Raw genomic sequence first — 27,242 nt, forward strand, 5'->3', positions numbered from 1 at the left:
TTGACTCTGCAGCGGGGAGAGGACACAAGAGAAAGGAAGCAGGAACTGTCGCCCGCACGAACCAGACCGACTGCTCGAAGTAGGTCCACGTGGCACGTCCTGTTAGGGCGGTGAGGGTGCTGAGCACACGAGATATGAGTGTGCATGCAACCCACTGCTGCCCAAGGGCACTCACGTGCTCATTTTACCATTTCACTCATTCATTATGCAATGAGGCCATTATTGAGTTTGTTGAGGATGGTGGCGTGTGCCGCACACTCTGCTGGGCACCATGAGCGCTGCGCCTCTCCCCACCCCTGCATCGACATCTCCGCCTGTGAGGACAGTCCCAGGCCCCGGGCAGGTGGCGCTCCAGGGACCGACGCACTCCGAGAGCCACATCCGATCACCGCTAGTGGCAATGACGTGTTTCTCTTCGGCAGAGTGTCCCGGCCACGGTGGGTATCCAGGCTCCGGGTGAGCAGATGAGCGTGGGCCGGGGAGGTTTTCGGCAGAGCTCCTGAGACACGCTAGTCTACGTGGCCTCTGATTCAGCTCTGCCTGCCAGGGGGACTGTGACGTGAGACGCTGTGAGGTCTCCAAGCAGGTGCGTAGAACTCAGAAAAGGGAAATCAGAAGCTGGACTAGGGACAGGAGCAAGGTTCTGAAGCCTGAGTATGATTCAGGGGAAAAGATAAGAGGAGGCCGTTCTAGACAGAAGGGGCAGGAGCCGCGGTGCACCGGAGGCCAGTGCGATGGCGATGCACCCACACGCCAAGCACCCGGAGAACTCTGGTGTCTGCTGTGCAGCGTCGGTTTGGTAAATAATGGGCAGCAAGACGGCCAACGTCACATGGGGGGAGGCTGACCCAGAACAGAGAGGCCTCACCCTCTGCGACGGGGGCAATCAGCCAGACAGGGATGTCGCCAGGGCGAGGGAGATGGAGCTTCTGACCCCAAAACCACCAATCTCGAAACGGGGGGCAACCCAATACAGATACTCAAGGAATTTGAGAACAGAGTTACATTTAAAAACTGATCATGGGGGAGAAACAGGGACAAACGGAGAAACAGACTGTTAACTACAGACCATACACGGCTGGTCCCTGGGTGGGGAGCTGGGGTGACGGGGGGAGGCGGATGCAGGAGCACCTGTTGTGGGGGGGGAGGGATGTGCGGAGATGTGGAATCACTGTCTTCTACACCTGAAACTGATATAACACTGTATGCTAACTAACTGGAATTTAAATAAAAACTAAATGGGATTTTTTTTTTTTTTTAAGGTAGGCTCCACACCCAGGGAAGGGCCCAACGTGGAGGCCCATCTCACCACCGTGAGCTCAAGGCCTGAGCTGAAATCAAGAGTCAATCACTTAACTGACTGAGTCATCCAGGTGCCCCCAAAACTAAGTGGAATTTTAAAAATAATAATAAATAAGTATTGCCCCCAGTGGGCAAATATAGAAAATACAGAAAACGTTGTTTTTCTAGGATGCGTCTACAACCAAGCCAGAAAGGAACCTCGAGAAAAGAGTAAGGAGGTTTGATATGAAAGTTTTGAGAGGAGCACTGGGGTGGCTCAGTCGGTGGGCGTCCGACTCTTGGTTTAGGCTCGGGTCCTGATCTCGGGGTCGTGAGGTCGAGCCCCTCGCCGGGCTCTGTGTTCCTCGGGGAGCCTGCCGGAGGCGCCCTCCCTCTGCCCCTCCCTCTGAGTGCTCTCTCCCTCTCTTCTCATATAAATAAATAAAATCTTTGAAAAAACAAAAGTCGCCAAAAATGCAAGGAAACTTGCTGTCACTGCTCCTGAAACAAAAGCTATTTACGAGGTAAGAGTTAGCAGCGCCTTTTAAAACAAATAAGAGGAAAGCAGCTTTTAGGAGAACAGACCAATTCTCCGAGATAGAATGCTTGTCCTATTTGATAAAGCTGTTCCTATTCCCATTTAGATGAAAATTTTTTTTAATATTAAGAGAAAGGATGTGATTCATGAAAAATATTTCCATTTGAAGGGTTTTTATCCCTTTTATTTAAGAAATTAAAAATTTTAAAAGCTTTGTGATTAATATCGGGATGCTCTTTTGAGTATGGATGGTGTATAATTTCTTTTTTTATGTTGATATTTCAGCAGCGATACAGACATTTTCTTTTTTTCTAGAAATGCTGGCTCACTAATGTCATTAACTCTGGGAGACAGGGAAGGGGAAAGCGGGGCCCATCAGTGTGAAGGCGCGGGGATGCGCGGGGACAGAGCACAGAGGCAGGCGCCCCACGCTGCAGCAGGGCACTCAGCTCATGCCCAAGGGCGCGGCTGGGTGCTTCTCCGGGACGGAAGGAGACACTGGGCTGCCTCAGCCTCCAGGAACCCACGATTCACGGGCATCGGGAGCAACCCTCACCTCTGCACGGGCAGCTCATTAAGAGGCTTGAGCATCGTCCTGAGGGGCTCACAGCCTCACCGGAGGCTCTCCAGACCCTAACGACCGGTCCTGACACCAAGGAAAACAATGCCCGAGCTTAGGTCGGGCTGGGACCAGCACCGGGAGACACACAGCCCCCCTCTCAAGCTTGCTCCCACCCATCTGGAGGGCATTTCAGGGCCATGTGGAGCTACCTGCAGTATGGACGTTTTAGGGCGGGCCAGTAACCATGCAAGCATCAGATTCCCTGCGATTTTGGCGAGGCGTGGTCTGCACCACCCTTGTTCAAGGCACGTTGATGCTGCCTATGGGTTTCTTTCTCTGCTTCTGAAGACACCTGGGTGAAGTAGCAAAAGCCTCAGTGTCCTAGAAATGCCTTCTGAGTCATTTTTTCCTGCTGGGCTCAAGTCAGAAGCATCTTGAAATTTGTATTTGAGCAGCACTAACAATAGGGCGACACAACCAGGGCACCCTGTTCAGGACAGAAGTTAAAGTGGGTGGGACACCTGGACAACAGGTGTAAACCGGGACCGTCCCGGGCACGCGGAGGCGCGCGGCCCCTCAGCATCGTGCGCGGCTCAGGGCAGCATCCACCTGTCCATTGTCAGTGCAGAAGATTCTCACCAAGTGCACGCTCTTCAGATGGGTCAGGGCATTCCTATTAATTTTCCCCCAGAGATGGGTTTTAAAATTCATAACGTTCAGACACCTTCACATCTCTCCACTTCCCCTCCCACCACTCCAGCAGCCGTATGCACTACTCAGTATGCTCAAAGGCATTAACTCCAGGGAGGTTTCAGGAATTTCTCAAGGAAGAACAAATGTATCCTTTTATACAGAATGAAATATTGTCCTCCTCCTCCTCCCTATTACCATCTGAGCACTTTCCCAGTGAGGGAGGAAGGCCAGAAAAATAAAGTAAATGCATTTAGGAGCCATCTAAGGTAAGAAACATGGGCCCTACATTTTGGCGAAGCAAATCTATTCTGATATGCCTTTGCCAAGACCACTGTCATAAAGCCTTTTCCCAATTTTTCCTCTAGGAGTTTTAGTTTCAGGTCTTATATTTAAGGCTTTAATCCATTTGGAGTTGACTTTGTGTGCCATGCAAAATTAAGGATCTGGCTTCATTCTCTTATGGATATCCATGTTTCCCAACACAGGTTATCAAAGAGACTTCCCTGTCCCCTTTGTGTGCGTCTGTCACCCTCGTGGAAGATTTGCTGATCGTGTGTGTGTGTGTTTTCCCTGGGCTCTCTGCTCTGTGCCCCTGGTCTACACGCCTGTCTCTATGCCAGCACCATCCTGAATTAGTTATTTGTAACTTTTGTCACATGTAATAATATTTCTAAAGGAGGAACTGTGATGCCTCCCATGCTGTTCTTCTTGCTCAAGATTGCTTCGGCTATCTGCAGTTCTTGTGGTTCCATATGAATTCTAGGATTGTTTTTTTTTTTTTTTTCGAATTCTGTTAAGAATGCCATTGTGATTTTGATAGAGATTTTATTGAATCCTCAGATCACTTTGCATGGTATGGACATTTTAACAATATTTAGCAACAGGAACAAAAGCAAATGAGAAGGGTTGCATCCAACTTAAGAATTTTGTGCATCAAATACAATAGTCAGTGAAAAGACAACGTATAGGTCAGGAGAGAATGTGTGCAGACCACACATCTGAGAGGGACTGATAACCAAAATATAGAAAGAACTCGTTTGACCAGTAGTAAACGAAACAAAGCAGAATAACTCAGTTAGAAATGGGCAAGGGACGTGAACAGACATTTCTCTAAAAAAGACATACAGAGGCCCAATAGACACCTGAGAAGATGCTCAACATCGCTTGTGATCAGGGAAAAACCAATCAAAACCACAGCGAGACATGACCTCACACCTGTCAAGATGGCTAAAATCAGCAACACAAGAAACAACAGGTGCTGGTGAGGATGGGGAGAAAAGGAACCCTCACGGGAACTGATACGGCCGCTGTGGAAAACAGTGTGGACAGTCCTCCAGAAATTGAAAAAACTACAATTAGTATGTGATCCAGCAATCCCACCTCTGGGCATTTATCCAAAAGAATCAAAATCGGAATCTTAAAGAGATACTGGCATCGCCACGTGTGCTGCGGCATTATTCACAGTCGCCGAGGTATGGAAACAAGGTAGATGTCTATGGACGGACACGTGGATGATGAAGCTATGATCTCTCTGCTAGACATGCTATAGAGTATCATTTGGCCTTTAAAAAAAATATATATATATATATAAAATCCTGCCCATTGGAGACAACATGGATGGATCTGGAGGACGCTATCCTCGGTGAAATAAGCCAGACACAGAAAGACAAACACTGCATGGTTCCACTCATGGGAGACATCTAAAATAGCCCAAGTCTTAGAAACACAGTAGAGTGGTGGTTGCCAGGGGTGGGGAGGGAGGAACCAGAGCTGCGGTCGAGGAGCGTGAAGTCTCCGTTATTCAGGATGAGTAGATCTCCAGCTCTGCCAGCTAACAACGTTGGGTGTGCGCTTCAAAACTTGCCGAGAGGATAGTCTCATGGTAGGTGTTCCTACCGCACACAAAGACCAAACAAATGGAGAAACCTGTTCTAGCCCCCTTCCCCCCACCAGAAATAGACACCAAGCATTTCCATGCATTTCCTTCCTTTTTTACGTTCTCTTCGCTTTGGGGTCAACGTCCGCACCACCTTCCGAGGTGAGGATCTGAGAAGAAAGCGTGGGTAGTTCTGATCAACACTGGAGGGACACCAAGGGTAGAAAATATCCATAAGACGATATCCTTAGCAGGTTTGGGCTCCCTAGTGTCCTAGCGACTAGTAATCTGGGCTGTAGGACCACGTTGGTCTCCGATGAAGCCCGGCTGCTAATTCTGCACTGAAATAGAAATAAATGGACACACTCAACGTCCAAACCAACAGGCACACACACATTTTTGGTGACTGTTTATCATGTGCCTACTGATGACCAAGTGCGGTGGGACGGGCTAGCCCAACGTCAATCCTTGGCTCAGAGATCTCTCTGTTTCTAAAGAGACAAGATGGAAGTCCAAGCATAGCAGAATTTAAGCAATAAATAATTAGATGTGCAATCATTCCTTCTGGGATGGGTCTGCCAGGGAAATCTTCCTGAAGAAGATATATTTTAACTTAAAGAATGCCTCTGCAGTAATAATTTGCTAGCCGTGACTGAGGAACTGACATTGACAGTATAAAGTTTTGTGACCTTTCTCTCTCTCTGTGTGTCTTTTTTAAAGATTTATTTTTTCATTTAGTTTTAGAGGGGGGCGGTCAGAGAGTCTTAGGCAGGCTCCACACTCAGCATGGAGCCCAAGGTGGGGCTCGATCCCACGACCCTGAGATCATGACCTGAGCTGAAACCAAGAGTCGGGTGCTCGACTGACTGAGCCCCCCACACGCCCCTGGAAACTTTCATTCAATAAAGGCTTTTCTTCCAAAAAAAAAAAAAAAAAAAAAAAAAGCCTGAACTATTCATGTGGTAAATATTCCTCTGTGTTTTAAAAATAAATACCTGTCACGGATGTTAAAACTCTTGGTTCTGGGTGGGTGAAATAAGGCCATGCAGATGGCCATGAAATAAGGCCATTCCGTGTGTGCAGGGAATCCTGTGACCAGGAGCCTGGCCCGGGACGCCCGGCCGGCCCACGCGGCCTCGTGAGAGCCCCACCTTCCACGGGCATCCCCGTCCCCCTGCCCCCCACCGGCTTCTTGCTCTGCCCAGGGAGCTCTGCTTGCCGCGACCTGCTCAAGGAGCAGGAAGCCCTGGGTTCCTCTTCAAGGACGGGGCGCGGCGCATGCAGCCGGGGCCTAGAAGCCACGGGCCCCCGGATATCCTGGCCTCGGCAGGTGGCGGGTGCATCCAGTCTCCTCACAGAGCATCTCTGCCCTCGTGTCACCCCGAGGGGCCCCTGGCCGTGTGAGAGGAGACCTCGGTCCATGGGCTGCCAGCCAGGATCCCGTGTGAGCTGGTTGTGGGGAGGGAGGCCCTGCCTGTGACCTGGAAGCAGGTGCCCACGAACCAGCTCAAGACCTCAAGGGACAGATGTCAGCAGGGGACGGGGGCTGGGGGACTGCCCGGGTCCCAGACACAGCTCTGGGAACCCCCGCGCCCACCACACCCTTCAGCACCCACTAGGCTAACGGTCTACAGCTAGATTGCTTTCTCTAAAGGAAAGTGTAATTATCCATGGAATTGGGGGCTCCAAACACCCAGATAGGCAATCACGTGTCTCTCTGTAGCTCTGCTTAATGCTGACGCACCTTCCCCTCGGACGCTGCCGGGGAGAGTCCCACATACACGCTCAGAAGGGTGGATTGTCTCACCCACGTCCACATCCCTGGCCCCCGCCTCACCCTCGTCCACACCACCTCAGTCTTCCACTTGTCGGATTCCTGAATCATATTCTGGCTCTAGATGAATTTCCACCAGCTTGCTAATGTATTATATCCTTTTAATTAACTTTAAAGCAAAGGGAAAAAAAATCAATAGTGTTGGTATGTCAGTGACTTTGCAGCGATTCCCCAGCCGCTTCACCTGGCCTGAAGTCCGTCTATTACGCTGAAATGCTAGGACGGCCACTGTGGTCTCAGGCTGGGGCACAACATGACCCAAACCTAAATGTGAGAAGCTCACAGTCCTCTGTGGGAACGTTCCTTCCTTGTGTGTCACAACCGTGTGCAAGTGGCAGCGAGTCAAATTACGACAGTACGCTCCAAATTGTCGAATGAATGTAAAATACACGCAATTATCCGTTTACACGTGACTGCTGAAATTCAACTTCTGCCTCCGGGATTCCTATGATTTGTTATAGGACGTCCGACCCGACCCTGCAGTCGGAGGACCACTGATTCTGTTTCCCGAGGAGTCACTGGGGTGGCAAGGCCGTGTCACCTGGGGGGCTGGTGACATCTCTCCAGGAGATGCGGGTGGTCCGCAAACCTGCCTGGGGGGGAGCCCTCAGCGAGGGGTGCGCACGTCCCAGGCTCCACGGCCTCCTTCTCCCCCTGTGAACACGGCGCCAGGAGGGATGAGCATCTCTCCAAGGGGGCACAGAGCATTTTTAAATTTTTTTCTGAGTCAAGGTTTAACTTGAAAGAACTCTGTCGACTGTCCTTTCTGAGCCGCCCAGGCTGGGGCGGCGGGGCACTGCCGGGGTGCTGTGGGGAGAAGGCTCCCCGAGAGCTGACGTCCCCGGGTTCCAGCCTGCACACAGGGCAGCCCCGAGCGGGCACCCATCCCTGACCGCAAAGGGAGCCAGAGCAAGTCCCGCGGAGCAGCCTGGCCCCTGTTGCCCACCAGGCTCCCCGACCCCAGCCCCGCCACGCTGCCTCTGCCCCCCTCTCCTGGGACGGCTCCTGGTGGCAGCAGCCAGACTCTCCAGGCACCTGGCTCTTCCATGACCCGGCGCAGGCACTCCTCGCTAGCCCCCACCTGCCGCCCCTGCGCTCCCGCTCATCCCACCTGCCTCTCCCTCCTGTTCTCTCTCTGCCCACCCGTGCCTCTCCTCCGCCCTCCCTCAGTCTCCTCTTTCTCCACAGAAGGACACTGCACCCGGAACAGACTTGCACAATATTCTTTTTGAACTCCAGTAGGTCCCATCCGCCCCACGTGGGTGGACACATGTATGATTTCATTGCTTTATGCAGCAAATATCCAACTTGCATATTTGAGCCCCTACCCTGTGCTAGGCACTGCTGTCAGCACCTGGGTACAGCAGAGACTCAGAGAACAAACGTGAAAGGGTTGCTGGGAATGGCCATGTTAATTCTTTCTTTTTTTAAAAGACTTTCTATTTATTTATTCATGAGAGACACACAGAGAGAGAGAGACAGAGACACAGGCAGAGGGAGAAGCAGGCCCCATGCAGGGAGCCCAACGTGGGACTAGATCCCGGGTCTCCAGGATCACAACCCGGGCCAAAGGCAGGCTGTAAACCACTAAGCCACCTAGGGATCCCTTAATTTTTTCTTTAATTAAAAAGTTTAATATGGACATAGCATGTAGATTCCCCACTGTGCCCAAATAGTTAGTTCATGTGCATGTAACCAAATAAGAAATTTTAAACATGACATGGCACTGAGCTACATCCTGTTAATATAAAAATAAAGGGAAAAATGCTTTGACATGTTATAAAGGGGGCCAGACTCAGAAACGGGCCCCTGTCCACTCCAAAATTTATGTCAGGTTAATACTACTTCTGTCAACTACCTTTAAAGTATACTAACATAGGCACAGGTCACAACTGCTACAGAAAATGCACATTCACAGTTAGGGAAAAATAAATGGCTAGACCATTGTTTTCACAAATATAAAGCACAGCCAGACACCGACAGAGACGGATTCTGCAAACAGGTGCCCAGCCAGACTCGGGGTTGGAATGTGAGTGGGCTCTCTCGATGGCAGCCTAATGAACGTCCCAGTCAGTAGGTGTTGGCTGAATTTTCATAATTTCGTACAGATTGATAAATGCACAGACATGGTCTTGGTTTGCTCCTTCATGTGAGTCTGCTCACCTGCACAGGGGAGCTTGGAAATGGGGGCACTTCTCCTCTGAAATGGTGAGGAGGGGGCGGCCGTGCTCCTATTCCTGCCAGCCTTGAGGGCACACCTGACGGGGCGTCAAACCCCAGAGACGGCGCCCACCACCCAACCCGCTGATGTGTGCGCTCCTGCAGCCGATGGTGCTCCCCGTGCGCACGGACGGCCTCGCGCCCCTGGGAGGACAGACAGCTCTGCGGGCTCAAACGGCCGGGACTGAACAAGAAGTCGAAACCCAATCACATGCTTGTGACTCTTAAAGAATTTAAATGGGCTCTTTTGCTGCATCTAAAACTGCTGAAGCCAAAATTCTCAATTAGATTACGGATATGCTAATATGCTATAATCATTTGATGTGTGAATAAAGTCCTTGAGAGACAGGCCAGTTGACGGTTTTGGAGAATAGGATTTTTGTTCTAATGCAAAAGCAGTCCCGACTTTGGGGCTATTCACAAATGTCCTCAGCAGTGGTACCGGGCCCCTTTCGGGCAAGGACGTATCTTTGATTTATTACTCAGTATATTATTTGACTTATATTTACTCAGCACCTACTATTGCCAGAGAGTGAACTCCACACTTAATTCTAGGTTGAAAATGATTTTTAAAAAGGGAAGAGAAAAGAATAGTCCCCATCGTAGTCATAGTTTGTGGGACCTCTTCCATATCTCACAATCATCTTATTTTATCCTTCCAAGATCCTTGATAAACATAACGCCTGTATATCCTGCTTCTTTTTAGAAGCAGAGATTTAATATCGGGTATGAGGCGATTTGTCAGGAAAGTGGACAAGCTATAACTAGAATAGCAATGATGTGACGGCTGGGTTGCACCTTTGGGTAAAGTTCTTCCACCGGGGCACCCTTCCTTTCGAGGCCCCACGGTGGAAGCACCTGCCACCATCCTCAGTACAGGCCAGGAGCTCAGTGAATTGCTATCAACTGGCACGTGTTTACAAAAATTGCCTTGAAGAGCACTATCGACAAAATTTAAAAATCAAAAGTCATTGTTTCTTAAGGACTGTCACGACCCTTTAGCTAGAGTGGCTTGGGATGAAGCATCCCATCCCCGAGTGATAGGTCACCACACCTGTGGATTTATTTCAGTGGAAGGAATGCACTTGGGTGGTGTGTAGACCATGTAAGGAGAGTTCTCGACAGCCCATGTTGGAGAGGCAGGTGCATCCTACAGGATTCCACCTTGAGAGCTTTTCATCTACCCCCAGATTCCAAAAGCAGACTTTAAAAAACAAACACAAGGGGCGCCTGGGTGGCACAGTCAGTTGGTTAAGCGTCTGACTCTTGGTCTCAGCTCAGATCATCACATCGGGGGCCTGGGATCAAGCCACATATTGGGCTCCGTGCTCATTGTGGAGTCGACTGAGATTCTTTCTCTCTCTCTCTCTGCCCCTCCCTCTCATGTTGTGTCTTTCTCTCTCTAAAATAAAATAAATAAATAAAATCTTTTAAAAAATACACACACAAAAAAGCCAGCTCGTTTGAAAATGACCACAGTGCCAGGTTATGTATATAATAAAGTTTCATTGCCAATGAAAATAATATTTGTCACTTGACTTCTCAGGAGAACAAGGTATAAAACACAATATCCCCCTCAAGAATCCTCCCTGAGTCCTGTTGCCCAGAGAGGACACGTCACAGCAAACCACACCAAAGCATCCCAACTCATACACGGTTGCCTGGCTACAGCTACAGGTAGTCATGAAAAATCCAGATTTCCTTTTTTTTTTTTTTTTCGTATTTCTCATTTGCTGTGTCTCTTAAAGACTCTTTTGTCCAAGAACAATAATTTGACTTGAGTTTATGCAGAAGCAGGAAACAAAGATACCAAAAAGTAAGCTAAGGTGTCCTGGCAACACTGGATTTAACAAAATATTAACATTAGGTGTTATTTATCCCCAATCAGTCTAAGAATCAAGCAAGTTATCTACTGAACACCTCTTAGGTGTAGGGCACTGGAAAATCCACGTGGTGGGAATTAATTCACCTAAGGCATAATACGGGTTCTCAAAGAGATACAGTCTAGTTTGGGGTGTCCTGAGAAGTTAGGCGGCTGGAACACAGGTGAGGGGTGGAGGGGAGCAGGAGCCTCCAGCGGGGAGGGGTGGAGGAGGGAGCCTTGCTGGGGAAGGACTGGAGCTGGGAAGAGGAGGGCCACCCTCCGCAGGCCACACCCACTGTCTTCTCTGTGCTCTGTACTAAGGATCTTCCTCATCCTCTTCACTTGTACTTCATAATAATAGATCACTTTCATTTTTCTTTTCTTTTTAATCTTTTAATCCTTTCGGCTCACTCCCGGTGAAGAAGTTTCACGGAACAAGGTAGTTCTTTGTACCTGTATCACCAGGAGCCTAAATGACTCCGCAGAGTTTCTTTTGTGACGCGTGGAATTCACCTTGCTTTGGAGATGAGGCGACATTGGTTATGAAGGCTGCAGATCTCCATCACAAACCCCTGCACAATCTAAGGAAGCGTCGCCATTTGAGCAGCGCCCAGACGGTAAATAGCATATCACCAACTCCAGTTAAAAATTATGGGCAGGGTATGTAAAGAACGCGTCGCCCTGCACACTTCACCTTAGGGGACAGAGTGGATTCTATCCAACCCCATGTCCAATGGCTAGGATGGATCGCTCAACCCAACTTTTGGTTTAAAACGCACAGACATGAAGTACGATATCCAGCTACCTATTTTCCCTGAATAACTTGAATCCAGCTTAGCCGTACTACTTAAATTGCTAAAATACTTTTTAGTTTCTGAAATTATCATAAAATGTAGAGGATCCCTCCTTGCCCCAAGAGCAGGTCACTGTTGTAGCAGAGCCAGTGAGGATGTCAAAGGGCTGCCTGTTTCTGGACAAGGCCTCCTTGGGGTCCAGCGTTCACCTGCCCCACTTAAGCTGAACACCCCCTTCTTTCGAGAATCAGAATGGTGGCCTTTCGGAGCCTGGACAAGAGGAGGTCAGAGGCGTCTGTGTCACGTGAGTCCCCCTCTGGGGGTGCCTACTTCCTGGGATTCTGTGCCCCAACCCATCTTTGCTCCACCCTTGCTCCTGCCGTGGTGGGAGGAAACACCGAGGGAGAGGGAAATCGTCCCTTTCCAAGAGTTCAATTCAACCTCCCCTTTCAGCACTAACATCGATTGCTGTGAATAAGCACCAGGAATTTGAGTGTTCAAGGGTCCTTCTCAGTAGCTTGAACTCAAGTGGCAGGTACACAACTATTTATTTTTAAAGTGGTATCAAATGGTCCGAATGAGATAGAACACACTTATCGCATAAGTAGATGAAGTGAAATAAAGTGTGTGGAAGGCTAGATTTTCAAATAGGAGTCTGGACATCTGACTCATGACATCTCCACACAGACAGTTTAGGGGAAGAATCATTTTTATAGGACCCCACCCCCCACCCCCCACCCCAGTGACTCAGGGAAACGGGGCACGATCCGTTCAAGCGCTCCATGCAACAACACGCCTCTTTCCAAATATCAAGGTACGGGACCTAACATGGACAACCATGAAGTGATCACCACTTGGGATGAATAGTTGGACGTTGAATCAAGGTGGCCTGGAAAATCCAGGACGCCCTGTAAAGATTCAGAGGGGAATCGCTGTTTCCTCTGGGACAGAGCAGGAAGGGTTCTGTGGAAAGGTGGCATCTGAACCAGCCTTCCAAGGGTGGGCAGGATGTGTTTGCACAGACAGCCGGGAGGGACACTGTGGCCGGAAGGGGCAGTGCAAGCGAGCACCCAGAGCACAGGGAATAGGCCGGCCGAGCCCCTGAGGGTCCTGATGATCTGCAACTGGTTGGACAAGGCAGTGATGAGAGGCACGCGTCAGAACAGGTGGGGGATTGCCTCAGTTGGGAGCAGGGGTGTTCGGGTTTAATTCTGTAGGCCATAAGAAGCCCTTGGAGTTGTCTGAGCATGACAATGCCAGAGCTGCACTTCAGAACAATTAATCCGAAGGCTGAACACAGAATGTGCGTGTGAGAGTGTGCGTGCGGAGGGGGTGGCGTTCGAGGTTACTCCAACAGTCCAGGAGGAAGATAATGGCAGGCTACTCGAAAGGAGTGGGAGAAGGGATGCAAGGGATGGAACAGTTGGGAGAGCTATTTTAGAGATGGAATTGGCAGGAAGTAGCCACTGATTGGCTGCCAGATTAATTATCCCAAAGAATAGCTCTGGCCTTGTCACTCAACTACACAAAAACCCTCAGTAATTTCCCATTATCTGGAGAACAAAGTCCTAATCTCGTCTTCTGTAGACTCTTGTACGTGTGACACTCACGACCCAGTGTGACCTGCCCCTACCTGTGCTGCGAGGCTGCTCTTTACTACACCTCTGCAAATGCCCTATTCTCTCTTCAAAAGGGGGTCTCCAAACCTCCCTCTAAAAACCCGCGGGCATTTTCCCTCAGGAGCTTTCTCACCTTATTTTCTCTGCCTGCATTTCCCCCCTCTTCTATAATTATCTGCTAAAATCCTACTTTTTCTTCAAGGATTGTCTCAAATACTACCTTCTTCATGTAATCCCCCACCCCGACCCTCACCCCCACCCTGCCCTGCCCCACCCCTGCCTTGCAGCAGTCTCTCCCTCCTTTGGGAAAACCGTCACAATTTATAGTTCCTTGTCACTTTGATCAGATCCCAAGCCATATTATAGACTTTCATAAATTTGTCTTTTCTTCCCTATTGGCATATACAATTTCTGAGGGAAGAGAGTAGTTCTGACTCTTTCTTATAACCCCCAGCGTCTGATATGATAAAGATTTGGTTAAAGGAATGGATAAAAGAATACCTATACGAACAACTTTCAGCTGGAAGGGGGCTCACAGGAAATTCCTCTGCCCACAAACAAGTAGAACCATAGAAAAAAGAAAAGATTTCCTACTGCATCAGATCTGTGGACACGCCACACTTATGGGGTTGGCCCCTCAAGTGCTGGTGTCTCATCTCAGCTGCACACAACCTACCAACACTTCCCCGCCTCAGCTGGGGGCTTTGGTCCCTCAGACCCCGGATCTCAACACGGCCAGCGGGAGCTGATTTCAAGACGACGCGTGCCAAATGAGGAACGTGAGCTCTTGATAACCAAGATCCTACAGGAAGTAGGAAAGGAGGCTGCGGGTAAATCCTAGCCGATGGAGCGTGAGCACAAAGACATTTACCACATTGCAGTTTCCTCCAGACCACATCACACACACATTCGTGTCTAACCTGCTGATGTATCTAGACAGGGATGTGGCCATGTAGCCCGGATCAGGTGATCGCTCTGCCTCCTCTAATAAACATTCTCAGTTCCCCTTTTGTAACATTGAAAGGGATCCCCAGGTGTGAGATGCACAATAACGGTGATCTTGAGTGGGTATTCATGAGGGCCCTACAATGGCCTTCCTTTAGTTAAATGAAACACCAGACAATATCATCTAGAGAACGAGAGGAAGGCAGCTGTGTCATACAACTTGGGGGGCCCCAGTCTGGTTGCGGTCGGTGTGAATGGACATCCCAGAGGCCCCAGGGCCCTTGCCCCTCCTGCTGGGTCTGGCGTGGACAGGGGTGAGGAACAAAACGAGGAAGCATAATAAGCCCTCTGTCCCCACCCATGATAAACAGAGTCCACTGAAACACATATGGCGTGCCTGCTTTAGTCCAGGCATTGAGATTTATGTCAAGGCACCATGTTGTGAGGGGTTCGGGAGCAGACGTACTGCACCAGAAAAGCTTGAGTCTTTGCTCGGGATTACTTAACCTCATCAGCCCAGCAAAAACTTTCTGAACACCAGTGACACAGCGTGCGGCAGCTTCCATGTATTAATGGCGTGCACACAAATAGTTTGGGATTCCAACTGCATTTCCTTGCATTAGTTAGGTCCTCGGGCAAGCTCATGTCTTAGCCTGTAATGCATATGAATCATAATGCTCAATTACAAGTACTGCAGGATCTAATTGTGTGTGTGACGGTGCCATTCGGGTGAAAACAAGCTCAGATTTGTGGATGCAGAGACGGCAAATTCCAGACCACTGGTGGAGCCACTACCTTACCCAGGGGGAGTTTGGAAAAGGAGTTTACAGAAAAGATAGAATCTAGGGGAAGATACACTCACAAGACAAGAGCTAGGATCCTGTGTCTGAGAAGTCACCCAGTAGCCATACACGCTTGCCGGAGCCTCTGTTCCCACTTATGTGTGTTACCAGACTTCCCACTTTCTCCCTTTGGTGCCCAACTGGTTGTTTCCCCTTCTTGACAACTGAGAACTAGACCTGCAATGTATTCTCTCCCTTCCAACCTCCCTCCCAGAATATAGCACTTCTGAGGTTTATTAAGGGTTTTCACTACTAGTGGCCTGTTTCATAGTTGGGTCCCAGTATCCGTTCTTCCCCATTTCTAAGTCCTGCAGAGATAGAACGAAGGCCCTACTGGGTTACCTGAGGACAGGAGGGGACATATTCATTGCATCAAGGGAGTTTCATCCAAACTCTGTGGGAGGAGCTGTGAGGACATGGAGGACCCCAGGGATGGGAATGAGGCGTTTGGGTCGGAAGCAGGCTGAGGGGAAGGCAGGAAGAATTGCAGAGGCAAACTGAAGACTTTTCTTGGCTACTTGGCCACTTAGTTAATGGTCAAGGGGGCGACGGTCTGAAAAGAACAGACTTCTGAATGGGGGTTGAGAAGAAATGGAAAGAACAGAATGGTGTGAACTGAGAACTTTAGCAGCTACTTATATTTTCCATCCCTTTCAGAACGTGTATAAATGAAGTCTTCGTGGTCTACACGCACAACCTCCAACACATCAAGGAAGAGAGGGTGAAGGAAGTAGCAAGTTTTTATTGTTGTGTTTCAGTGTCTTTTGCAAAGCGATGGCATTTTTATTAAAAAAACAAAGCTGATAAAAATCAGCGTGTTACTTTCTGAAAATCTCAGTTGATAAAAACACAACTGGAAATCAAGTGTAATCTGCGATTCTCAGGCTCCTTCCACACGCTCGCTCCAAGGCCAGCTGTCCCGCCTGGGGAGGCGGCCGGAGCGGGCGCTGTGGCTGAGCCCTTTGCAGGGGCCCAAGGCTCATGAGATGCACTGAAGTTCAGCAGATCTAAAAGCGGACAGTAAATCAGACATTTCCAGTAAGAATTTAATTAAGCATGATTTAGCTCTATAAATTACTTTGAAATAACTATTTTTCAGAAAAGTTGGGGACTGTGTAAGAAGGACAAAGGCTTGAAGAGATCCCACTGGATGTCACCATGGACCTCAGCGAAGCCTTCCGGATGGGGGGCGGCTCGCTCAGCACTACAGAAAACACCAAAGCCACATCAAGGAACCAAACCATGACATTGCTTTGGCTCTGTCCTGAAACAAAGGCAGCGAGAAGCATCATTCACACTTTCACTTTTAGAGACGTTATACATTCTGCGAGTCGTGTTTACATTTGATCTCAGCACAGAAAACGTTAGATTATTACCGATTTGAAAGCCGTATCAGAGCCGGATTCGAATGGCTTATTTATCTTCACTCATAATTTAAAAACATTTTGGGAGTTCAAACTTTACTTTGTAACAGAACCCACTGTATATTTGTCTCTATAACACACCCCTTTCTCTGAAAACAAAAGGGAAATTCCTACTTGCACATGGAGATTTCCAGAGCAAACAAGAAAAAATTATTCCCATTACTTCCTTGAATGTTTTCTAACTGTATTATGATCAATCTCACAGAATTGTTAATAAATGCCACAAGGTTGAATGTCATTAATCTCTTGCTAATCATTCAGTAAAAGTAATAAAGCCTCTAAATTGTCATGTATTTAGATCATAGAATAAAATGACACGTATTTATGAAAACTTTTTAAAAAGCAAACTATGAATAGTTTTCAAAATGGAACTGCTACCTGCCTATCATGTGTGTAAGTCCCCAGATCCACTAGAAATCACATACGGACGGGGGGGGGGGGGGTGGTGACACGACACAATGAGCCACCACGCACTGACAAACGTCCCTGGTAAGAACGCAGAGCGTCGCGGTTCCTTACTACTCTTACTACGTCTGTGTCAACATAGGAAGCCTTCTCACTGTTCCCCACATGTCCAAGTCACATTTGTTGGCAAGAATTGGCCCAAATCTGACCCATTTATGGGCTCGCAGTGGCCCCCCGCCCCACGGGGCCTGTCCCTCCCGTATCCTCACTGAAGGTCACTGCCCTGCCTCAGTGGAACCCGCCACAGACCACGCAAAGTTTCTCGGTGAGACTTGGTAGTCGGTGAGAACTGTTGCCAATTCACGTTTCCTCCGTTTGCACTTTGCGTCTTCCATTAGATCTCACGCGTGAATGGCCGGGGCCACACCTCACCAAGCGCGGCGCTTGCCCCCGTGCCCGGGGAGCAGCACAGGTCTACATGGTGCCCTGGTCGTCGGCCGAGCGAGTGGCAACGCGCACACTCAGGAGCCATCGACTCCCCTCGCCTGGAATAAAAAGCTTTGCACTTGGGCGTTTGTTTTCTTCAACAGTATGTATCTTTAATAATCTGAGCCCTTTAATGAGTGTGCTATCTTCCTCTGTGTGATTACAGAGATAGTAACAGTGCTTGCAACTCCTTAGATCCGTGTAGGAGCCACACGGCGTAGCGCGTGAGTACAGCCTTCGGGGCGGTGCGTCTGTTCGCGGGGTCCGGTGTGGTCCTAATTGTCATCGTGGTGTTTTCCCGACAGGGCGTTTTCATCAGAGTTTCAATACACTGTACACGCAGTTTGGGGTTTGCATAAAGAGGGTGAGGGTACTTGTCACTTAACACTCCTGAACCTCTGATCTTCTGAAAGTGTGGCTTGGTTTACCTTCACGATGTCCCACTCACTTTTCCCTCATGTGCTGCTCGTGGCTTTGGTGCGAGGAGCCTTCCCAATACAGACAAGGCCCACATTTGGCATTGTGAGCTCTCGAAAGAGTAGATTGTTTTATTAAGGGAAACGCATCTTCATTTAAATTTTCCCAAAGGAATCTCTTTGATAAGAGAGACCTGGAAAGGCTTCTGTGACTCGGGTGAGAAGTCCGTTTCAGATGCGCGCAGGGCACGGGGGTCTAACCTGCCCGCGGGCTTCATTTCTCTACCGAATTCCCTTCCCGGGAGGGTTTAACAGTCTCTACTTCACCGGGATATCGTGAGGACCATATTCAGCTCGCTCCTCTGACCTGGTGAAGAACACGTATCATTGGCTACTGTGGTAAACTTTGCCTGGATCTGTGAGACCTTGTGTGCAATTTGGGGTGCTTTAGGGTGCCAGCAGTAGGCCATGGATTGTGTAATACATTTTCACTGCTACCAACGCGTGCCAATTAAGCTGCCATTCCCTGGCTGTTACTACTATGTAAACACTGCTTCCTGAAGGGAAAGGTGAGACAAAAAAACCAGCGGGTCCATGTCTTTAAGCATCAAGCCCAGCGATGCTAAGTACAGACACAGCCCTTCCTCCATCATGACAGGTGAAGAAGATCCACCGCAATCTGACTGAGTCAAGAGAAATGAAGCAGAAGTAATAGAGCCATGACAGCACTTGTATTTTTGTGAATTCTCTCAGGACACCTCACCCACTATAATCTCCATGATACTTGCAAGGTAAAATAAAATCACAGTCACAAAAGAGATAAAAATCAAGAGAGAAAATGACTTCAAAGAAAGTTAGTTTTCAGCTGCATATTTGAGTTTTGCACGTGATCCAGTGATTTTTCAAGATGACCCCGAAGCCTTTGCCTGGGTGAATTCCATGTCAGTTCAGCTGACCTTGGTGACCTGGATGAGACCCATCAATCAAAAATAACACCTCCTCTAGATTTTCCAGGTTGTGGGTGTTAGGCTTGCTTCCTGCTCTTCCCTGCAACAGCACTGCAGACGAGGAGCAGAAGGTGCTGCCCTCTGGCAGGGGCACTGCCACCAGCATGGAGCCCCATCACTGTGCAGTGACACAGTGATGCAAAGCAGGCCCTGCGTGAGCATGGCAGACACAGCCATGTCGTGCCAGAAGGGGGAGGAGCCGAGAAAGCACAGAGTTCAGCTCCCTCATATGAAGCAAGGATGCTGAGACACAGTGAGCTGGAATGGCTTATCCCAAGTCACCCCCAACTTACAAGGAAAGTGAATGAAGATGAAGGCCCTTCCACCCAAGACTCTTTCACATGCTCTGTCACTGTCTAGGTCGGTTAGGGATGAAAAATCTCACTGAGCAAATAGAAAAGGACAAAAAATAAATAAAAAGATGACTAAAATGTATAATATTAGGTGAAAACCCCCTCCAAAAAAGCTACTTGGGAAAAGAAGTTTCCTGGTGTCATTGGTCATTTTCAATGTAGTGAGGAAATCCTCAGAAGCGTGTGCAAGGTGTGCACTATGAGTGCTATCACCAGACTAGCAGGGCTCTGGAAGAGCCTCCAAGATCAGTGAAGGAACTCACGGATGGTCTTCCTGACCCAGCCCTTAGCACACAGAAGATCCAGGGACAGGAGCCAGCAGGGACGGCGTTGCACCAACGTCAGGGAGTTGGGCACACTCCCTGGTCAGATAGAGTCTGGGTGGGAAGGAGGGCACGGATATAGGGTCATGTTGGAGGAAGGATGAGGGACTGGAGGTACCGTACTGAACGTTTTTCAATATATAGAGACAGACCCATTTTTCTAATGTTGACTGTCCAGCATCACATCTCAGGAATATGTTCGACCCAAAACAAATAATTTAATCTGTGTATGTTGGATTTAGAAGATGGGAAGCACGTACTAGCCCTAAATCACATGCTGCACCTACCCTTTGGATCATGGATACCTATGGCATGGAGTTAATTGTCACGGGCTGAGCATACTTTCTAACTTGTCCAAATTCAACTCCTAAGAAATGTTATGTGTTAGAAACGAGGAGTCGCCAGTCGTCTCACAAATGTGACCGCCTTTCCTGTCATACTGACCCCTTGATCGGGTACTGTTTTGATCATTAACTTTAAAAGTAGATGAACAGGTGGCGCAGCCCATTTGTAAACAGGTGTGTTAGCTTGTCCCTGGAGAACAGACACAACATTTCTTGGCTTACACTACGGGTGTGTGGGTCTCTTAGGGAAAAGGATTGTTTTTGAGCTAACAAAACCCCAGTAACAGCATATTAGCTAAAAAAAAAAAAATTTGGACAGTGAAACTACCTCTATTCTTATTCTTGGGGACTATGAAAAGAACTGCAAGAGATACTGATAGATTTATAACACAAATCCCACGGAAGTTCCAAGTATTAATTCAGGACCAAATGTGCATCGTTAACCAAAGAACAAGTAATAAAGTAGTCTGAAATGTATCTGAGCAAACTATTAAGATTTTCTCTCCTGTTACGTACAAGTGTCCAGCATCACTGGCACCTCCCACTTCATGTCATCTCAGACTTTGTTTTTAAGCAAAGACATGCAGCTTTTTGATGACTGAGCCACTTAAATTTCCAGACTCCAAGAGAATATAAAACACTCATTCTAATCTTACTTTTTCTTACCCAGGACTGAATCACAAAATTCCTAATTCTGTGAAGATAGGTGTGTTCAGTCAGGTCTGACTCAGTGGAAATGTGGCAGGGAGTCATCTGAATGCTCAGAAATGCATGAGCAGTTTCCAATTTGAACTGTCCCCTCCTCCTTCTGATGCCTCTTCAGCCAGTGATGAGCCCGTGGATGACCAAGCCACTGCCTGGTTCGCTGCCGGCGTGAGGCCAACTGCTGATGTCAGAGGAAGCCAGAGGGCAGCGAGCAGGACTCAGGGCTCTCCCCGTTTGTTTGGGAGGTTGGCCCTCAGTCCTCAATCCAGGGCTTAAGCACGCCATATGCAAACGTTCTGTTGTTGATCTCTGGGATCAACAGCTTTGAGATGTTCCGAAATTGCAAAACAGACACCTGACATTTGCCAACACTCCTTCCTCAAAATAGCATTTTGTTTACTGTTTCATGCATTCCCAGGTAAGCAAAGACTTGTTTCAACCGCAACTGCGTACCATGATGGGATGGCTCATGTAAATACAGAAACTGGTGGGTCGGGAGTGAGATGCAGAGCCCTCACAAAGTTGGAAATTTCAGCTCAAATTTTATAAGAAGATGATAAACTCAAATCATATATTTAATTAAGTAGGGAAATATGATTATACAATGCTATGTAATTGAGAGCTAATTTTCAGAATGCTCACCCAGATCCCTGAAGTATTAATCATCTAAGAAAGCAAGATCAATGTTTACCCTACTCTTATTATTAAGTCAGAAAAGTGGTTTCATCTATTTCAAAATGTATTCAAGAAAAAGTAGATCTGGAAGGTTTTGAAATTATCCTTTATCAGAAATTTATATTTATATTTCAAATAAGTACCTATTTGTATGTAATCTATAAATATAACACATAACACATGATGTATGTCATATTGTGTACATTATATAACATATATCATATGTTGTACACGTATATTATAATACACAAATATTAGCTGTATTACATATTTTATGTTATAGATTGTACATGAACATACACTTACTAAAATTTACACACACACATACACACACACACACACACACCCTGAATCACTGTGGGTCAGAAATTGAACTGTCAGTTGCATGTCTTTTGGCTCCTTTGACATAATAGGTGCTCAGTGCACGCACGTTGTGTGAAGTGCTCAGTCAGTGTGCTAAGAAGGAAGGGGCTGCCGAATTTTCAACCCTGACTTTGATGCTTTTTCTTCCAGGAGAAGATGGTGAGGGGAGCCCCTGGGCTGCCCATCACTGTTACTGCCTCCAGCTAGGCTGTTAACTAAACTCTTATAAAATGCAGACTATAAACATAATTAATCCATGTGCAAGGAGGGTCCCTGGGAAAAAGAACAAAAGAAAGAATCACTACCCCAGCAGCCGAAATCCCCCTGGGGAAGGACGTCGTCCCCTGATCTTGAACCCCGAGTTAACGTCTGCCCTAGACACGAGTGGTCTCGGTGTCAGCACTTTGTCAGAGCCCACTGGTGGGTGTCTCTTCCCACTTCTTTGGTATGCGTGGGCTTGGGAAAGTGCCCATACCACACGAGGGGTGGATGGGGTTAAATCCACACCATGCAACTTATTCATTCCATACTGGCCACAGGAGCACGACAGCTAGGCATACAATTTTATTCTTCTGATAATGTACTCCAAGCCCTTAAAAAAAAAAAAAAAAAAGAAAAGAAAAGAAAAGAAACCAGTGAAGAAAGGAATTTCCCTTAGAGAAAAGAAAAGAGAAGAGAAAAAAAAAAAAAAAAAGCAGCCACTCTTGGAGATAAACAGCACAGCCCTCTCTGGCAACTCTCACCGTTCACTCCAAACTACAGGAGATGAGGTCAAACATAAATGTAAATTTAAAAAACACAAATAATTATGACCTATCATGCCATCAGAACCACTGAATTCCTCAGCGTAATACATCCGGTTGCTGTGTGTGTCCAAAGTACAAATGATCACTGTTTCATAAAGGAAGCCAGCAAGTCTGTCTGCAGAAGAGGCTTCTATGGTTAAAGCTACAACCAACTGCCATTAGCACATACATCAGGACAATTTCACCTTCCCATCCCTCAGGCTTATAATGATTCCCCCCTCTTTCCTGCAACTGGTGATGAGCAGTACTTTCCATGACCCAGACAACAAACAGCTGGATAGATGCCAAAGGACCATACATCCGTGGTCTATCGTGCCCTTTTTAATCAACTTCCTAATTAAAAAATGCCATGCTGGCATGAGGTATGAAGGGAGTAGGCTTGGGATATTTCACAAAATCGCATCCCCTAATCCGGGGGTTGTTGAAAATCTGTGTTCTTACAGATGTTTATGAGTTTTCCTGGTGCAGAGATAGAATCAATTTGCTTGTGCCTGGCCCTCAAGACGTATTAAATTTATCCTGAAGGAAACTGGTTTCTGAAAAGCTCTTGCCCAGATGCATTAGGCAGGTGGGAGTTTCAGTGAACCAGAGGGTCCACTAGCAGATGCAGCATTGATTTCTGAATGTTCACAATCTAGCAGACAGCTCCAGAGCAGACTTGATTTGATGGCTCTCTATGGGGTGCCCTGCAGACTCGATTATTTCCACAACCAGTCTGGCTAGCATTGTTTCATGGCGACAATGCTCTGTGCTCTCAGCTTCTGTTCAGATGGCACAGGCTAGTGGCATACATGTACCCGGGTGGGAGGGGACTGGGCCAAATTTAAACTCAGTCTCTAAGAACTATCCATCCCTTTCAGGATCGAGTGATGCAGTAGGCCCTGGAGTCGAGAGGTAATGCTGACTTTTAAAAAACCATTTTGTTGAGTGCCATTAAAATACACTATGAGTCTAGGTTGAGGTAATGGCATGAAGGTCTACCCAAAACAGTGTTTGCAACTAGAAATCCGAGGATGGAAATCTTTGTCAACGTACCAAAAAGAGCCCCCACCCCATACATTATTAATTCATGAGTTGTTTGATTTAGAGACCTCAACCTGACATTCCAAACCTGAAAATATCTCAAGCAAGTGTCCGATAATCTTAAAGACATTTCTCTAGAGCAATTTGAGACTAGAGCAGAGTTTAGTAAAAAAAAAAAAAAAAAAAGCAGTCAGTATGTAATATTGAGCCATAAAGTTCCTTCCAGCTCTATTAACGAGTACACAAATCTATCCGAAGCAGGTTTACATGGTACACGTATTAACCCAATGGCTCAAATATTATCATTTACATGCAACACTTTCACACTGGCGTTTTAAAAACACATATACACCCTCACTTGCAAAACCTTTGAAAAGATTAAGTACTCCTGGGAGTGCAAGAATACATCACAGTACACAATTTTAAAGAAATAAGGCCAAACAACCTCTTGGAAGAAAATATTTAAACCCATCTTCATTCACAATCCACGGGAGCCCTGGCGGAGACTGGCCCTTGGGGCGCCCATGGCACAGAACAGACCCCACAGGGCGGAAGCCGGCCCCTCCGCCAGCCACTCTTCCCCAGTGAGGCCAAGAGGGCCTGATTTCTGACTAATATTTTGGCATCTCACTGATTGCTTTAAAAATTTGCTATGGAAAGCTGCTTGCCTTTCCGAAGTTGATCTTCAACCTTAGATGTAAACAACACCAGCAAAAAAATACGAAAGAAAGAAAGAAAGAAAGAAAGAAAGAAAGAAAGAAAGAAAGAAAAGAAGGAGGGAGGAAGGGAGATTCCCTTAGAAATCACACTCCCAGGCAGGTGAACATCACCATATTTCTAGCTGGGGGACTTCGTTCTTTCATTGTCTTTGAAGGCAAGCCCTTCCCAACTCCACAGTGCCTGAGAGCTAATGTGACAGATAATGGCATAAAGTGAGTCTGTCAAGTGGAAACTCATGTGACATAATTTTGGCCCTTGAAAGAAGCTGGACTACACCTCTGAGGGGCAGCCAGGCACAAAGGAAGACTGGTAGGTGACACGCCAGTGCTCCCTTCTGTTTGTAAATGGACACATTGAGAGTAAAAACTAATGCTCATATTTTGCCCCAAGAAAGTTATAACCCATCACCAAACTAAAAGGAGTTATTTTAATCGGGGAAAGCTTGGCTCTGTGCTAAAATGAAATACAGCATGGAGAAATAACAGAAATATTTATTTTCTGTAGATAAGAGTTCACAAATCTGAGAACAATTTGGTATTTAATACTGTTGGGTTCAATAAAAACCTCAACTGCTATTAGCAAATTGAAAAACAAAATTTAAGAAAAAAAGGTTTTTGATAGATATAAAAGTAGAGAATTCATCTATTATGCAAAAAAATAAAGAGCTCCGTGTGAGTATTGAGAAACTTACAGCAAGGGCAGGGGTGGGGGTGGGGGGATGGGGGGAATGATTAAAACCAAGTGTCAGGAGCTTCCCACAAAGGGTTAATATGTTTCCCCGACACCTTGTGTTTGAGGTTTAGTTTCTCCGTAAGAGAGTTGTTTTTTTTTTCTTTTTGAGAAAGGCATAGTTTCTTTAAACAGAAGAAATGACCCTCCAAAAAGTTGCATTTTCTGTCAAATGATTGCTGTCATTGTCTAAGGCAAACAGCTGAAGGAAAGCAACTCTTTAAAAAAAGGAAAGGAAAGGAAAGGAAAGGAAAGGAAAGGAAAGGAAAGGAAAGGAAAGGAAAGGAAAGGAAAGGAAAAAGGAAAGGAAAAGAAATGAAAGCAAGCCAGCGTAAAAATAGAAGCAAAATAAAATCCTTAAGTGATCTGCTATATTTAAGAAACTGTCAATAGGCAGTTCAAGGATAGTAATTCCTACTTGAGTTCCACCTCAGAAACACACAAAATAATTAGGTCAGTTTAAATGAAAAGCTTACCTTTCAAGGAGAGTAAAAATTATGAAAATAAGAGAGAACTATGTGTCGGAGAATTCCCGGAGAGGTAAGTATATTTAAGTAGATACTAAACCACCCATATTGCAGTATTACAGTGAGAGAATTATATAAGAAATGTGTGTCACTGGTGACCACAGAGCACTGGGATTCCAGCAAGCTGAGCCTTATTCCCCAACTCAGGACGCCGGTTTGTGAAACCAGTTTCCATTTTCTTCCGAAAAGAACCGAAAGTATCAGAGGCTGTGCCAGTTTTTATATCTCCTGTCTGTGGATCCTGAAGAATTGGTACAAACTTGAGTTCGATTCTCACAAGCTCCGGTGAGTTGCTGGTTAAATGAGCTAAACCCCTCTTCCAGCTAGGAAAAATATATACCGGGCAAAACTAATTATGTCTGGGCTCAACCTGAAACGGCGGCAGCTCATCTGACTGGTCTGGAGACACTGTTGCAGAAAATATTAATTAAACACCTTGACTTGCGGCTGCTGTGAGCTCTGGAAGCAGGGCCCCCTGCGCGGGGAGTGTGCGCTCGGGACTCGGGAGGGAAGATGGATGAAGCGACTAGCCCAGAGCAGCAGCCAACGACTGTTCTTTTGTTACTGACCAGGAGGAGTTGAACTTTGCTCCACTTTGGGGAGCGGAGCCACCGCCACCGCTCTGGAAACAACAAGGAGGACAGGACATATTTACCTGCGGCGAGCATCAGAGGGAGACCTGGAGCGCCGCAAAACAAAGTGGTCCAGATGCCCAGATGCATGGTCTGTGGCTGCAGGGCACCCCCCCCCCCCCCCGCCCGCCCGGCCCGGCTGCTCCGGCTAGGCCGGCGTCTGACAAGCAGCCGTCCCCGTGTTAGCCACCCTGCCTTCCATCTTGGGGACTCACCCAGAAAATCCCGCACCCCGCTCCAGGACTCCAGAACTCCTCTAATGCTCCCGAACGCCCACCATTTGTTCTGCATTCATCCAATCAACTTTGCACTGCACATCTTCTCTCTACCGGCGCTCAGACGCCGGGCCACCGCTCATCTGTATGCTAATTATTTTGCCACATGGACAAAAGTAATAATGCTTTCAGACAGGAAACTAACAGGCCTGAAGTCGAAGATGGAAATTAATAAGTTGACACCACTAAACGCCGGCCAGGCTGTCATGCGTGCCGCGCTGCCTGGCGGAGGGGGCCGCGCCTCGGCGGCCGAGCTGGGCATCAGGCAGCGGCTCCCGGGGAGGCCGGGCCCGCAGAGCAGCACCAGCTCACCGCTCACTTACCCTGTGGCAGGCTGCATCCTCTAAGCACTACCAAACATATCCATTTCCCCAAATCCTAGTACGGGAGGGAACTTCAGCGCTGAGCTAGATATTTTTCAAGTGATAGCTGTGGATTAAACCAGTAATTTCTAACCTTCCTGTTTATTAAGCCTGCAACACAGTCAGACAAGATTGGGGATGCATGCTGTATGCTTCTTACATTGTACCCACAGGCCCCTAAATCTCTAGAGCAGAATGTGTATCATGTGCAGTGCCGTATTCAATGTAATAGATGAGAACTGTAAATACCACAGTCAGGCCGGGAGCAGTTGCCGGGGAGGCAGTAGATCTAAAAACATCCCCCCCCCCCGCCCCCATCATCGATGCTATGGCAAATCCACGCTGTGGCTACAGAAACCTCATCAGGTCGGCTGCACCTACGGTATTGTGCACGGTGCCACCGCTTAGCATTAAAAACAAAACAAAAAAGAGGTTCGGAAGCCTGCCCTGGCATTTCAAAGGAGAGAACAGTTACACAAGAGTTAACTGGAACTGACTCCTAAACCTCTCCGGGGTTGCCAACCACACTATGCTCTGCTTCAGTAGGAGCTTCTTTTATCACTTTCGCTTAAAACAAAAGACATAAAACTCTTTCTCCA

General features: G+C 47.5%; 1 protein-coding gene across 14 annotated transcripts in view; it reads right to left on the reverse strand.

Annotated features, from left to right (window-relative positions):
• Positions 1-27,242, reverse strand: part of MYT1L (myelin transcription factor 1 like) — a 404,563-nt gene that overhangs the window by 370,970 nt on the left and 6,351 nt on the right. Inside the window, exon 1 of one of the 14 annotated variants that reach the window (XM_038560661.1) lies at positions 26,605-26,802. The exons of 12 other annotated variants lie outside the window; for them this stretch is intronic. The gene's annotated coding sequence lies outside the window, so the exon portion shown is untranslated. Of the gene's footprint in view, positions 1-25,323; positions 25,441-26,604; positions 26,803-27,242 lie in introns of those variants that run through there. One more of the 14 variants, XM_038560662.1, reaches the window with a different exon arrangement.

This window comes from Canis lupus, chromosome 17 (genome assembly GCF_011100685.1).
Source record: "Canis lupus familiaris isolate Mischka breed German Shepherd chromosome 17, alternate assembly UU_Cfam_GSD_1.0, whole genome shotgun sequence".
NCBI classification, from domain to species: Eukaryota; Metazoa; Chordata; class Mammalia; order Carnivora; family Canidae; genus Canis; species Canis lupus.